Here is a 13,830-nt window from a genome sequence, read left to right as displayed (position 1 = left end):
AAAAAGTGTCTCCATTCGGTGCACGCGACCTTTAAGGCGAGTAATTCACGTTCTAGCACGGAATAGTTTCGCTCGGAATCAGATAGTATGTGTGACAGATAAAATACAGGGTGTTCTAGGTCATCATCGTCTTGTTTTTGTAACAAGGCAGCCCCAATGGCTCTTTCTGAGGCGTCTGTGACAACAATGAATTGTTTGCTGGTGTCTGGGTGTCGAAGAATAGGGGCTTGAATAAAGGCTTTCTTTAAGTCCTGAAAAGCTGACTCAGCCCCTGGTGTCCAACAAAAACCTTTCTTTAGGTGTTCTCTTTTGAGGGTTTGGGTAATGAAGCTGGTTCTCTGGGCAAAGTCTGCTATGAACTGTCGGTAGAAGTTGGCTAGTCCCAGAAAACATTGAGTCTCCTTAATGGAAGAAGGAGATGGCCAATCCAATATTGCCTGTACTTTGTCTGAGTCCATGGCAACTCCGGTTTGGTCTATACAGTATCCCAAATATTTTACTTCTATCTGATCAAATTCAAATTTTTCAGGCTTACAGAACAAATGATGTTGTCGGAGTCTCTCTAAGACTTGGCGGACGTGCTTGGAATGTTCCTCTGGATGGACCGAATAAATTAGGATATCGTCAAGATACACTACCACTGTTTGTTGCAAAAGATCAGAAAAGATAGATTCCATGAATATTTGAAAGATGGACGGGGCATTAGTGAGTCCGAAGGGCATTACTCTATATTCGAAGTGACCAAAAGGTGTTCTAAAGGCGGTCTTCCATTCATCACCTTCTCTGATTCTTAGTAGATGATAGGCTCCTCGGAGATCCAGCTTAGTGAATCTCTTGGCTCCTCTGACTGCTTCTAAGATGTCTTTGATGAGGGGTAACGGATACCGGTCTTTGATAGTGATCCTGTTTAACCCTCTGAAATCGATACAGGGACGCAGATCTTTGGTTTTCTTTGGTACAAAGAAAAGAGGAGCCCCGGCGGGTGAAGAGGAGGGAGTTATTAACCCACTTTGTAGATTCTCATCTAGGTACTCCTTCAAAATTTGTTTCTCTGGTTCGGTGAGGGAGTACATCCGCCCAAAAGGAACTACAGTGTCTGGCTCTAAAGAAATGGCACAGTCGTATTCTCTGTGGGGTGGCAATTCAGGTCTTTCTGGCTTCTGGAATACATCGATATAGTCCTGATACTGTCTGGGAACTCCCTGTAGGACATTAATGGATCCTCCCACCTGAGAAGGTGTTTTTGAGAGATTTTTTGGGGACCAATAATCCCCGGCCGGATAGCAGTGGTGTTGACAAAAATGGGAGGATAACAAAATGGTTTTTGTTTCCCAGTTGATGTAAGGATTGTGCCGGGTAAGCCATGGAATTCCCAGGATCATGACATGGTGTGGTGACGAGATTAAGTCAAACGAGAGAATCTCCTGATGTTTACCGAACTGTAAACAGAAGGAAGGGGTGGTGTATTGTACAGGCCCAGAGGCCAAGAGCGATCCATCAACGGTATGTACCTGTTCTGGTATTTCTTTGGGTATTTGTGCTATCTGTCGTTCTTTGGCCCAGGTTTCATCTATATAAAGGCCACTGGCTCCGCAGTCCAATAAAGCCAAAGTTCTTGCTTCACGTCCATCAGTTAAATGGAGGGTAACTGGTAAGAGAAAAAGAGCAGTTCCTCCCTCCCTGGAAGAGCAAATAGAAGGTATATCACGATATCCCGTCCTCGCCCTTCTTACCGGGGACGGGAGTTGGCGTTTCCCAAGGGCTTGGTTGGACGAATGGGGCAGGCGCGAATTAGGTGACCAGCTGCACCACAATATAGGCAAAGCCCCTTCCTTCGTCGATGTTCCCTTTCACTGGCGGATAACGGTCCGCGAGCTGTGTCAATCTGCATGGGCTCTTCCTCGGTATTCCCTTTGGATTCAGGGCGGACTTCCTCGGAACGATGGGCGAAGGGACGAGATGGTACTGAGTGAGAAGGCAACCGACTCTTCTTTTTCTCCATTCTTCGTTCACTCAACCGATACTCTATCGTTAGTGCCTGGTCCATCAACCCTTTGAGGTTTTCTATCCTGGCAGAATGTACTAGTTCATCTTTGATGTCCTCTCTTAGACCTCTACGGAAGAGTGTCACCAAGGTACGTTCCACCCAGGTTGTTTCTGCAGCTAATTGTCTGAAATGGGTGATGTATTGTAATACATCTTGACTCCCTTGTTGGACTTCGCAAAGAGCCTCTTCTGCTGACGCCTCGAGTCCAGGGCGTTCGAACATCTGTTTAAAAGTAGTGATAAAGGTGGAATAATTAGATAGACAGGGATCGTTTCTGGTTACTAGAGGTGTGGCCCAGGCCAAGGCTGGTCCTGATAAGGCGCTAATCAAATACCCCACCTTGGTCTTATCTTGTACAAATTGCGAGGGACGAAAGGCAAAGTACACCGTTAAGGCATCCAGGAATTCTTTTAATGTGGTGGGATCCCCGGAAAATCGAGGTGTAGAGGCGGCTACTGCAGGGACATCTGTGGTCCGGGAGGCAAAGGCTTGCCGATAAACAGTATTCTCAGTACGTAGTTGCTGGAGTTCTTGAGCCTGTTGTTGTATCGTCGCCAGTAGGTCCTGGTTAGCAGGTTCTGTGCTTGCCACTGGGTTATCCATAGTTCCGGACTGCAACTGGAATTTGTGGGCGTTGCAATCTGTCGCGGTTCTCAATGGTCTTACACTCGCAGTGGAGAGGTGTAGGGGAACGGTCCTTGTTCCGACGGGTTCTGCTCTGGCCGAGGTAGGGGCGACCCCTTCCAGTAGCCACGGTGCTGTTTGGTATGAGCGAACCACTACAGTCCGTGCCCTCCAGAAGGAGTCCCAGAGGAAAAACCCCAGTAGGGTAAAAAACCTCCACGGGAACTCCCTGAAACGAAAAGGAGGACACCAGGGTATTAGGACCGCAGTTCAGGAAGGCAGGAAAACAAGGCAAATCAGGAACAGACAGGATTCGCAGAAGGATATCAAATAGGAGCGTGACTATCACCAAGGAGTGTTGCAACGCAATGAACAGGCAGTTGAAATCCCCTTATATACCCCTAGACAGGAAGTAAAAAACAGGAAGTAGAAATGCCACCATCTTGAATTGGGGAAAAGAAAACAATAGTGAATCAGAAACATGCGTCTGACAATGCATGCTGGGCAGAGAGGAAGAGGTCAGCATGCTGGGAAGAAAAAGGGGAAGTATAAAGTGCTCCTTGTGTAATGGTTCGGGTTTGTTCCCAGGATATCGGTAAGTGAACATGCAGTAAATAAATGGTTAAGCGCATAAAGCGCTGTACGTTGCCAAGTAGCGTCTGCCTTTATGGCAGAGCTTAAAATAAGGTAGGCGGCGAGTGCCGCAACCCGTAAACCGGCTCCTGCCTGAGCCGCGGTATCCCCCGCGACCCAGGCATCAGCCGCGGTGTCCCCTGTGGACCGAGCGCCGGTCGCGGCGCTCTCCGTGACCCGGGTGTCGGCCGCGGAGATATTGAGGTGCCGCGGCACCCTGAGCCTGCGGCCTCGGTGAGCGCCGCGGCGAGAGCCGCGGCGTAACAATATCTCCTTCCAGAGGACGATGGCTCTCCTGTGGATCTGTAGGCCTGGACTACCCAGATGACCTAGATGACCAGCTGACAACCATCAGCCAGGAAACCCTCCAAGATGTTCTCGGAACCCTCCAGACACCACTTCCAGTTGCAAGGAAGAGCCAAATGTTGCAGCCATCCCAGAGGAATAGTAGTACTACCTGCCAGCTCAAACACAGCTGGGGACTCTGATGACACAGGGACCACCTTTGAGAGGACAGTAGTGGGACTACAGTGGGAGCTGGCCAAGAGGTGCGGTGGGGATGCAAACTATGGCAGCCAGCCTTGAAGGATGCGGATGTGCATGATGACATCCGCAGAACAGTCAGCAGCCATACAAATCACACAATCCCTACTGCACGGAGTCCAACAGTGTGTGAGGGACCTCACCACTGCTGTGAGTAGTTGCCATAACACCTGCCCTCCCAGCCTTGCAGCTGCATACATGACAACAAGCTAGACTCCTTGCACCGGGAACTGGCCTCCCTCAGGGCAGACATGGCTGCCTACCACAGGGATGTTGCTGCCATACTGAATAATCAGCAGCTCCTCCTTGCTTCAATTATGCCTTATGTAGTTCCACAGACTGCAGCTGCCGGGAATTTGGTGTCCACTTCTCCAACCACTGAAGTGTGTGTTGCCCCCTCAAACCCACCAGCACCACCATCAAGGGCAGAGGAGAAGACACACACATCAGAGGATGAAGATGTGGAACAGATCATATTCACCCGTAGGAGTTCCCAGTAGCACCAGCCCATGCCACATGGGCACTGATTTTCCTTTGTCCTGTGCTTGACAACATGCAAGTGTTGCTACAGTTGGTGATATGCAGTCCTCACCAACACATTGTTAACCTTACCACTATGGACTGCAATTGTCTTTCACTACTGAACTGGCAATTCATGTTCCTCTGCAGTGAACTACACTTCATCTCAGCATGTCAAATTACATGTCCTTCAACCTTGTGTTGCGTCACAATAGAATGATTTACACTAATGGGTCACAGACCTAGACTATGTAAATATTGAACTACAGCACTTTAAAATAAATAGCACCTACACACCCACGTTGTCTCTGTGTAATGTGACACATCTACTTTGCTGGAGACTTGTGATGCATGTCTATGGTGACAGAGTGTCAATACCAGGGTGCAGAAATAATGTGGGCAGATATCTATGCACAAGGGCCCTGATTTTTACTTTTTCTGCACTGCATTTGCATTATTGTTTTAGCAAAAGCAGTGCAAACTTACAAAATATAATTGGATATTGTAAGATCGCGCTGCTTTTGCGTCAAAAATGAGGCAAATGCAGTGCAATAATAGTATAATTGAGGGCTAAGGTCTACAAGTTGAAAGTCAATGCTGGCCACATCCCCTACAAGCAAGGCATTGTGTATGTGACATTTGCTTTAAAACATACATGCCTCATCCACAACATACAGCAGGAATGGCTGTGTAAGAGTGTTTGGCCAATAACGTCAGCTGGAAGTACAAGTACAAGTAAAACACATAGGCGTGAAATTTGTATTACTCGACCTCATCTGAAATTGAAACTATTCAGTTTAGCAGTGTTGACATGAACTTCAGGCTGCATGCAGAAGTCCCACAGTGCCCAACATTCCGACACAGAACCCAAACAATGACAGCTTGAAAAACACACCTACCTGTCCAATACATGGGAACCATAGTTATGCTGAGTGGGGGTACTATGGATGGCAAATGCATTGAGATTTAAATTTGTTGTAGCTGCCAATGTGACAGCTCAGTTGGAAGTGGCAATTAACATGTCAAGAAAGGGATGTGGATGCAGTACGGAATACACAGGCCAACAGACAATTGGCACTGTACACTCATAAATATACCCTGAGCCCCAAGCATATGACACATGCAGTAAGGGAGTACCCAAATCTTTCATAACTATGTACAAAACAGAAGTTAAAACTATGTAACACACCTATACTAACCTAATCTATCCTAACTATACATTACCCACAACTGTCCCTAACTACCCGATGCCAAGCTTACTTACCACATTTAACAACACACTCTAAACATTTGCCCCCACCCCCCTTATATGATGAGACACATGTAGGACAACATATACTAACCTAACATGTACTAACTAATACTAAATAAATATATATATTTTTTGTATTAAAAAAAAAATATATATACATATATATATATATTAATACACAGAAGCCCCAACATTAACCCCACCCACCCACAAAAGAACATGTAATAATAAAAACTACTAACCTACTCTAACCTATCACAAACCCCCCTAAACCCACAAAAAAACAGGATGATAAATGAGGAGGGAGGGGACTGAATTAGGGATGAGGGGAGGCAAGAGTTCACAGTTTTGCCTCCTCAGTGTCTTCTTAATAGCTTTGAGCCTCCAGGTATTTTTGTCCACGTCCCTCTGTATAGTGTCAAGCTTTCTCAACACTTTCCTCTTGTCCCTCTGGAGTTCGGAAATTGCGGCCATGTCCAATGCTGCAGATGAGGTGGTCTGTGTTGCAGAGGTTGTTGCTCCAGCAGGTATTGTGGTCGGTGCTGCTGACATTAAAGGTGCAGCAGGTGTGGTGGTTGGTGGTGCCGAGGTTGACGGTGCAGCAGGTGGGGCTGATGTGGTGGTGGCCGCTGTGGTACTGGCTGTAGTTGTGGTGGTGGCTCTAACATTTGTGGCCAATGCCGGTCCCCTTTGGCTGAAAGCCCGCCATTCTCCTGTGGCTCGCTCTATCCTCCAGTACACAGACTCAACATCCAATACGTGTCTGTATCTCACTGCCTGCTTCTGGAAAGGCCTGTTCTCTGCTACACCAATTTTGGTAGGTGTAAAAATGAGACAGACAACCGTCAGTGTCATCATTGTGTGATGCATTCACAGATGATAACCTAAACACTTTGCCTCAATTTGCACATGCAGTCCAAATCACAGTCCAGATGATATAATGACACTGATGAATAAAATGTCAATGCTGCCTACCCATCAAGTACAGCACAGTAAAGCACAACAAGAGGTGGACCAAATAAAGTGATCTGTGCATTGATGTAGTGCAACGAGTCACAATGCAAAAGCAGCACCTACTTCACATGGGCCAGGTCGACTAATCTTTATCATCTGAGTTAACCTCAAAGCACCCAAGACCAGTGATTTGTAGATGTAATTGGCAGGATGGTATGCACTGGCTAATCATAAGGGGTCAGTGTTGTTTGGGACACATGCATGCTTGAATGAGATGACTGTCATCTACACTGTGACCATCACATCTACCTACATATATGTTCTTCACCTACCACTGTATCTCAGGGGAGATGGGGATGCAATACATCATCACAACTGTCAAGGACAACCACAAAGCCATGTCCACTTGTACATGGATATAGTGAGTGGAACACATGTGAGGAGGGCTGTCACCTAGGAATGTGGTATCCATAGGTCATTCACATCCACACTCAAGCGGCCAATTTTGGACAACCATCAACATCTGATCTGCCAACACAATTCCCAAAACACCCACATTGATGACAGCACACGTCTGGCCTTGACCTGCATGCACGCCTATTACATACCACATAAGTGTCACGTAAATGGAGTACAATGTATGGGGCTAGATGCTGGGGGACAGTTACCCCTACAGTCCTACATGTACATTACAATACAGGGATGCACAATTTTGTGCGGAAAACTGATGCATCACTGTCTTGTGAAAATGAGGGTATGACTCAGTGACAATATTTTGACACTGAAGCACTTCCAAGTCACATGTGGGCATACATGTGGCTACTGATCACCTTTTTACATGCTGCTGCCTATTGCGCAACACAAGACTCCCAAGATATGACTCTCTGCTGGGAATGTCTAACCATTGCACAGAACACTATGTCAACATCCAGTCAAGTAATATATCAGATCATGTCCCAGCTCATCATGTCTTCCAATGAGTGCAACACACAAGAGCCACTCACACAACAGCTGCAATCACTACACAGGACAGATATTATCACACATACAGGATACGTGTGGGTACTAGAATCAAGCCACTCCCCGGAAGGTATAGGGGGCCGGTCCACCTGCAAGACAGGGAAGGGAAATATATGCTCAATGTCAGATCACTGTACAAACATGTGGACAACATATCACAGTGTGTATCATTTTATATGAGTGAGCTGCTGATCCTGCATGTAAACACTCCAACAGGCATACCACTGCAAACTCACATTGACACTGAAACTCCAGTGAGTGATAGACACACATCTGCACACATGCACTGGGCCTAACAATCTGACTACAAACATTTGTGGCTAATCCATTTCAGATGGTACTCCATATCATGATTTGTATTTGGGTGACAATTTCAATGGCACTTCCCTGGTGCACTGCAATACAAGTGACTCAGGTATTGTGGCTTGTGCATCAAGGGACATTGAGTTACTGTTTGATGGACATGTGGCTCAATTTTCAGTCTGCAATTTTCAAGCATTCAGTGGTCCATAACAGATGTGTCACAGTTGTATGTAGGTAACAAATGCCCCATTGGCAGTGTCCCCTAAGCCGTATATGCCCCCTTTGCCAACATAATGGCAGGGATCATGTGTGTGTAATGATGACAATGTAGCGCTAAACATGGACTGCCCACTTTGATGTCCCGATACAGTGAAATGTGGTATGCTGACAGTGTCTTATCTGGTCATCATTGACAGAATGCATTGGCATAGGTTTTGTCATAGCACCTGAAATGTGTTACTAAGGGCCACATGTACCAAGATCAGGTTTTGTGAGTCACACATTGCGAGACTTAGCAACTCACAATTTGCAAGTAGGATGATCTGAGGTAGAACACTGTCAATGACACTGTTTGCAAATCACAATTGTGATAGCAAATGACCTACCTCCTGAATATTAATGAGGTAGGTCTCATTTTGCAAACCCCTTGGGAATAGTGACACTCACAGGGATACTGGCTTGCTGGGCTCAGCAGACCACCATGTCTGTGACGGCTTTCAAATAGAGAGGTATATTTCTTTTAAATGCAGTTAATTTCATTAAGGGTAAACAGAAAGCTTTTCAAAAAGCAATATTATGACTTTAATAATTTTGTTGAAGCATTCAGTGGTCGTTGGACCACTTCCTGCTCTGACACCATTTTTGGGCATGCATTCCCAAAGGGGAAGGGATCCCCTGGGGACCCTTCCCCTTATGCAAATGGGTTAGCACCAACTTGAAACGGCTGGTAACTGCAATTGTTTAGTGCCAGCATTTGTGGTCAACAAACATCCAATCAGCGGACTGCGACTCGATAATAGGAAAGGAACGCCCCTTCCTCAATGCCACTAGCAAACAATGTTTTGTGATTGGGCAATGTGATAGCAGAATGGCAAAATTGGTGGTGTCCATTGAAATTAAAAAAAAATTCTGACGTAAACACAAAAATCTGAAAACTAGGCCGTTTGTGGCAATTAAAAATAGCTTGGTACATGTGCCCCTAAGCAATAGGGCTCAGGACTGCATTGTTAATATGTATACACATGTGGAATACATCTCAGTACTGGGACACTAATAGTTTGTTCTACTTGTATGCAAAAAGGCCACAAACATTGCATGCAGCACGTCAAGACATCTGCTACTGTCACTCAGGAGCATTCTACTGTACACATTTGTCAATGTGATACTCACCAACAGGGCCACCAATCACCACAGCCAGGTGGTCCAGCAGATACTGTGCTCTGGCCACCAGGTAAGCCCTGCAATGCTTCAGCTGGTGCTCATTTCTTGTCGTGTGGAATACGCGTTTGAGGTGGTAGAGCACCTTGCCCCACAGCAGCCGCCTTGCCTCTGTGTGATCTCCCAGATCACATGCCCACCCATCACCAGCATCAATGGCAGAAAGTGGCTCACCAGCCACACAAAGCCCCCAAGCTCCTCTTCCCCCATACGGGTCTGCCTCGCCCTTCCTGACATGTCCTTGCACAACAATACAAAACAGAAAAAGTGAAAAAGGAAGGAAAATAAATGTGAAAAAGGAAACTTACAGCCCAAACTACGAACCCCAACTAACCCAACTAATGTATCCCCCAAACAGACACCCGACAGTACGAATACAATCCAAAAGACACTAAACTACACAAGAGTACATAAACAGGTTCAATATTCAAATAGAATACATAAAAGACACAAAAGAGACACCACAAGATACAAAAAACGCAATTCAGACACCAGCAACACCAAGACACTGCCACATAGTCAAGGAAAAGCACGGATTGTAAAGTGAAAGTGAAAGTACACCGACTGTACCATGCCTGTAAACAGGATTTCCTATGTATGTATGTATGTATATGGAGATTTATATAGCGTGTTCCGGCCTTAGCATCGAAGCGCTCAGGGACATAAATAACGAGAGGACGACCAAAAGCCAGTGGCCCTACCGTGGAAACAGCCAAGTTTTCACCCGCTTCCCAAAATATCGTGAAATTGTGTTCTTTCCTGATGCATAGCGGTAGAGCATTCCAATATCTGGCAGCCGCCACTGTGAAAGCTTTATCTCCCCACCTGACTCTACACGTTCGACAGACCTGAATCAGGTAGGAATTGTCTGATCTTAGGACTCTTCCTGGACAATACCACCTGAGTCTATCAGTCAGGTGTTCAGCACTGTCCCCATAAAGCGCTTTAAAGGTTAGGCAGAGGGCTTTAAAAATAATCCTCTTGCCAACCGGAAGCCAGTGAAGACATTTTGGGCTATGGGAAGCCGACGCTAAGTGTGGAAGTGCCAAAATCATACATAAAAGCATTATTCTGAATTAGTTGCAATTTCCTCAAAGAACTCTCATCAATATCCAACAACAGAGAGTTGCAGTAATCCAATCTGGACATGATCAATACTAACATAACCGTAACTCTTTCCTCCTTCTTCAGGAACTGTAAGATTTTTCTCAGGATTTTCAGGGTCCAATAGCTAGCTTTGACTATAGCACTAACCTGCGGTTTAAAATTTAATGAGTCATCAAAGATCACTCCTAAATTTCTGGTAGCCCCGCCCGGGACCGGTAATTGCCCACAATTATCCGGCCACTATTGCGGATTCCACAGATCCTTACTGCAGCCATACAAGACAATCTCCGTCTTGTTAGTATTAAGCTTAAGCCAATTCTGTCTCATCCACCGATTAATATCCTGCATACAATTATTAAACCGATCTGCCACTTCCTCCCAGTTGCTCCTGGACACCGGAATGATAAGTTGTGTGTCATCAGCATAAGAGGAAGGGATAAAACCATATGAGTGGATAAGTCTTGCCAAGGGGGCCACATAGACATTAAAAAGCGTTGGACTCAATGCCGAGCCCTGATGTACACCACATGGCAGATGAAAAGCCGGTGCTTTAAAGCCCTCCCAGCTTACAATATTAGATCTATCACTTAAAAAAGACTCCAGGATTTTAAGAGCTGAATGTCTTATTCCAGCATGATGGAGGCGAGAGACCAAGATCACAGGCGAGATGGTATCAAATGCCGCAGACAGATCTAATAGTACAAGAACATCACCTTGCCCCTCATCCAGTAGTTTCCGGATGGAGTCAGATGTCGTTGGTAGCGCTGATTCCGTGCTATGAGCCCTTCTAAACCCATGTTGTGACTGATCAAAGCCTCAAGCCTGGTTAAGAAACATGGACAGTTCATTATTAATGTGTTTTTCAAATATCTTAGCCAATGTCGGTAGCAAGGAAATAGGTCGCAGGTTGCTTAGATCAAAGGCAGTTTGATCGAGCTTCTTTTTGAGGGGAATAACAGTGGCCTGCTTCTATGTAGAAGGGAAGACCCCTTAGGATAGAACTTTCTCAAAAATGGTAGCTAATTTCGGAGCCACAAAATCAGAAATCATCTGCATCTGCAAAATGCCGGGTGGACAAGGATCCATAGGTGAGCCAGATTTAATCCCTAATAGGAATTCTTTAATCCTATCCGGCAACAACGGAGGGAAACATGTAAGCAGGGGGGTATCCTGATTTGGAGAGTCCAGGGGGGCTATCCAAGGATCCATCAAGGGGAAATCTGCATGCATTTGCCGGATTTTGGTTTAAAAAAACACCGCAATTTGATTACAAGTTGCCTAAGAATTAGGTGAGGTGGTAGGGGGAAAAGGAGGCGTGATTAGCGAGAGAACTACCTCAAATAGTTCTTTAGGCGCATTAGATGCATTTTTAATTTTAGTAGAAAAAAAGGCTGATTTCGCCTCAAAACAAGCTGCCTTGTACATTTTTAAAACGATTCTTAATTTCTCCTTCTCTGTCTCATTAGGATATAACTTCCATCGTCTTTCTTGTTGACGGTACTTCCTCTGAAGCACCTTCAAATCACTATTAAACCAGGGCCAACTAGTTTTCTTAGGCCTGATCTCCAGCTTTAATATCACCGGGGCCAACTTATCCATGGAGAGAGCTAAACCTGAATTAAAAACCTCCAGAGCAGGCAAATGAAAATTCTCCGCTACCTCCCAGCCTTCTTTTACTGCCGGGCCCAGCTGAGTCTCAGTAATTTTATTCCATAACCGCAATGATTTGTTGCCTGATTTTATCTGTTGGTTGGGGAACCCCTTAGCACTTTTAAACAGGAGAAGGTGGTGATCAGTCCAAGCCAAGGGAGTATTGGACACAGTCACCAGATCCTCTGGTTCAATAAGAAAGGGCCAATCTAACATGAACAAAGCAGCTGAGCCTGGTGGTCTATAAATCAATAGGCCCTCAATCAGAATACAATGATTCTGGCGAATTCTAAAATATAAACCCTCACAAGACTTATGTGGAGAACTGGCCAGTTCCCACTGGCAAGACAGAGTAGACCTACAAATAATGGCAAGCACTCGTCCCATACCTGCTCGCCTATCCAGTCTGAAAAAGGAATAACCACTAGGAGAGGCTTCAATAAAATTTGGGTTGGAGTCTGCCTTGGCCCATGATTCTGTTATAAAAAGACAGTCCACTTCTTTTGAGATAATCATCTCCGCAATTTCGGTCTTATGTTTCGCCACTGACCGTGCATTAATCAATGCATAAACTACAGGTTTAGTAACCTCCAACCTCTTAGGAAGGGCCACTTCAGATTCACCTAGTGTCATAAATGACTGGGAGGTCACTGGAGCCCATCCACAATCCCTGCAAACCCTCTTTGCACGGAACAGCCGGAGCCCTATCCTGGAGCACGGGTCCTGAGTAAAAGATACGGCTCGGTATTACCCTGCCCTGAGCAGACCCCCCGGCCCCCGTCCTCAACCGTGCGCGGACATCACATCACTTCCTGTCCCCTTTGTGGCCCATTTTCCATCTTGTGTGTATATGTTTGACGCATACAATGTTTGTGTGAATATTTTCAACACATCACCTACATGTGCGGCAAAATACCACGCATTACCGGTAAACTTCTATTTCAATGGATATTTGCATGCATGTAGTGCGCTGGTGGAATTAAGGCTTAGGGCCTATGCATGTTTAGTTAGCATTTGCGTGATATTTCAACACATTTGCGTCAACATTTTTGACTCAAACTGTGTTTGTGTGAATTTCAATTATTTAACATGCATGCACCCTGTATCAAGATGAGGATAGGATGGTATGGCATGCAGTGTGTGGTATAGTGGTTGGCCACATGTGGTAGAGAATGCAGCTGTGTGTTTTGTGTGTGAATGATCTGTAGCAACAATATGTGTGCTCCTGAAGGAATGACATGCAATACATTGGACGTAAAGTCATGATATGTGTTTGGAATATGTTTTTGACTCATTTGATCTGTGCAGTTGTTTGACTTTGGGAACATTACATTTCACACGACAAACAAAACTCAGGGATTATTGAAGATGGCTGATGAGTGCTAGGTCAGATGTGTTACCCCTCATATGTCATTGATTGTTGGCTACGACTTCATGGTGACTTGTGTGTGAACTTCCCATATGTCCGCCATGTGTACAGGTTTGGTACGTACAATGTTTGAAACACTGTGCCTTAATTCCACCCATATTGTGTACCCTTGTTATGTACACGTCAATTTGACTCATAAGAATTACCTATGCAACTCATGTTGCTGTTGTAGACCTGCTCAGGATTGGGCTCCATGGTATTATGATTTCCTGCGGGTCTAGTCAGGAGTCTGTTAGGGGCAACCCTTGAGTTCACAGAGTATCTTGCAAGTAAGTAGTGTACCAAAGTAGAAGAGCTGCTAAAGACATACAA

This window comes from Pleurodeles waltl, chromosome 1_2, assembly GCF_031143425.1.
Source record: "Pleurodeles waltl isolate 20211129_DDA chromosome 1_2, aPleWal1.hap1.20221129, whole genome shotgun sequence".
Lineage (NCBI taxonomy): Eukaryota > Metazoa > Chordata > Amphibia > Caudata > Salamandridae > Pleurodeles > Pleurodeles waltl.
The sequence above is the reverse complement of the archived record's forward strand: the minus strand, read 5'-3'. Positions refer to the sequence as shown.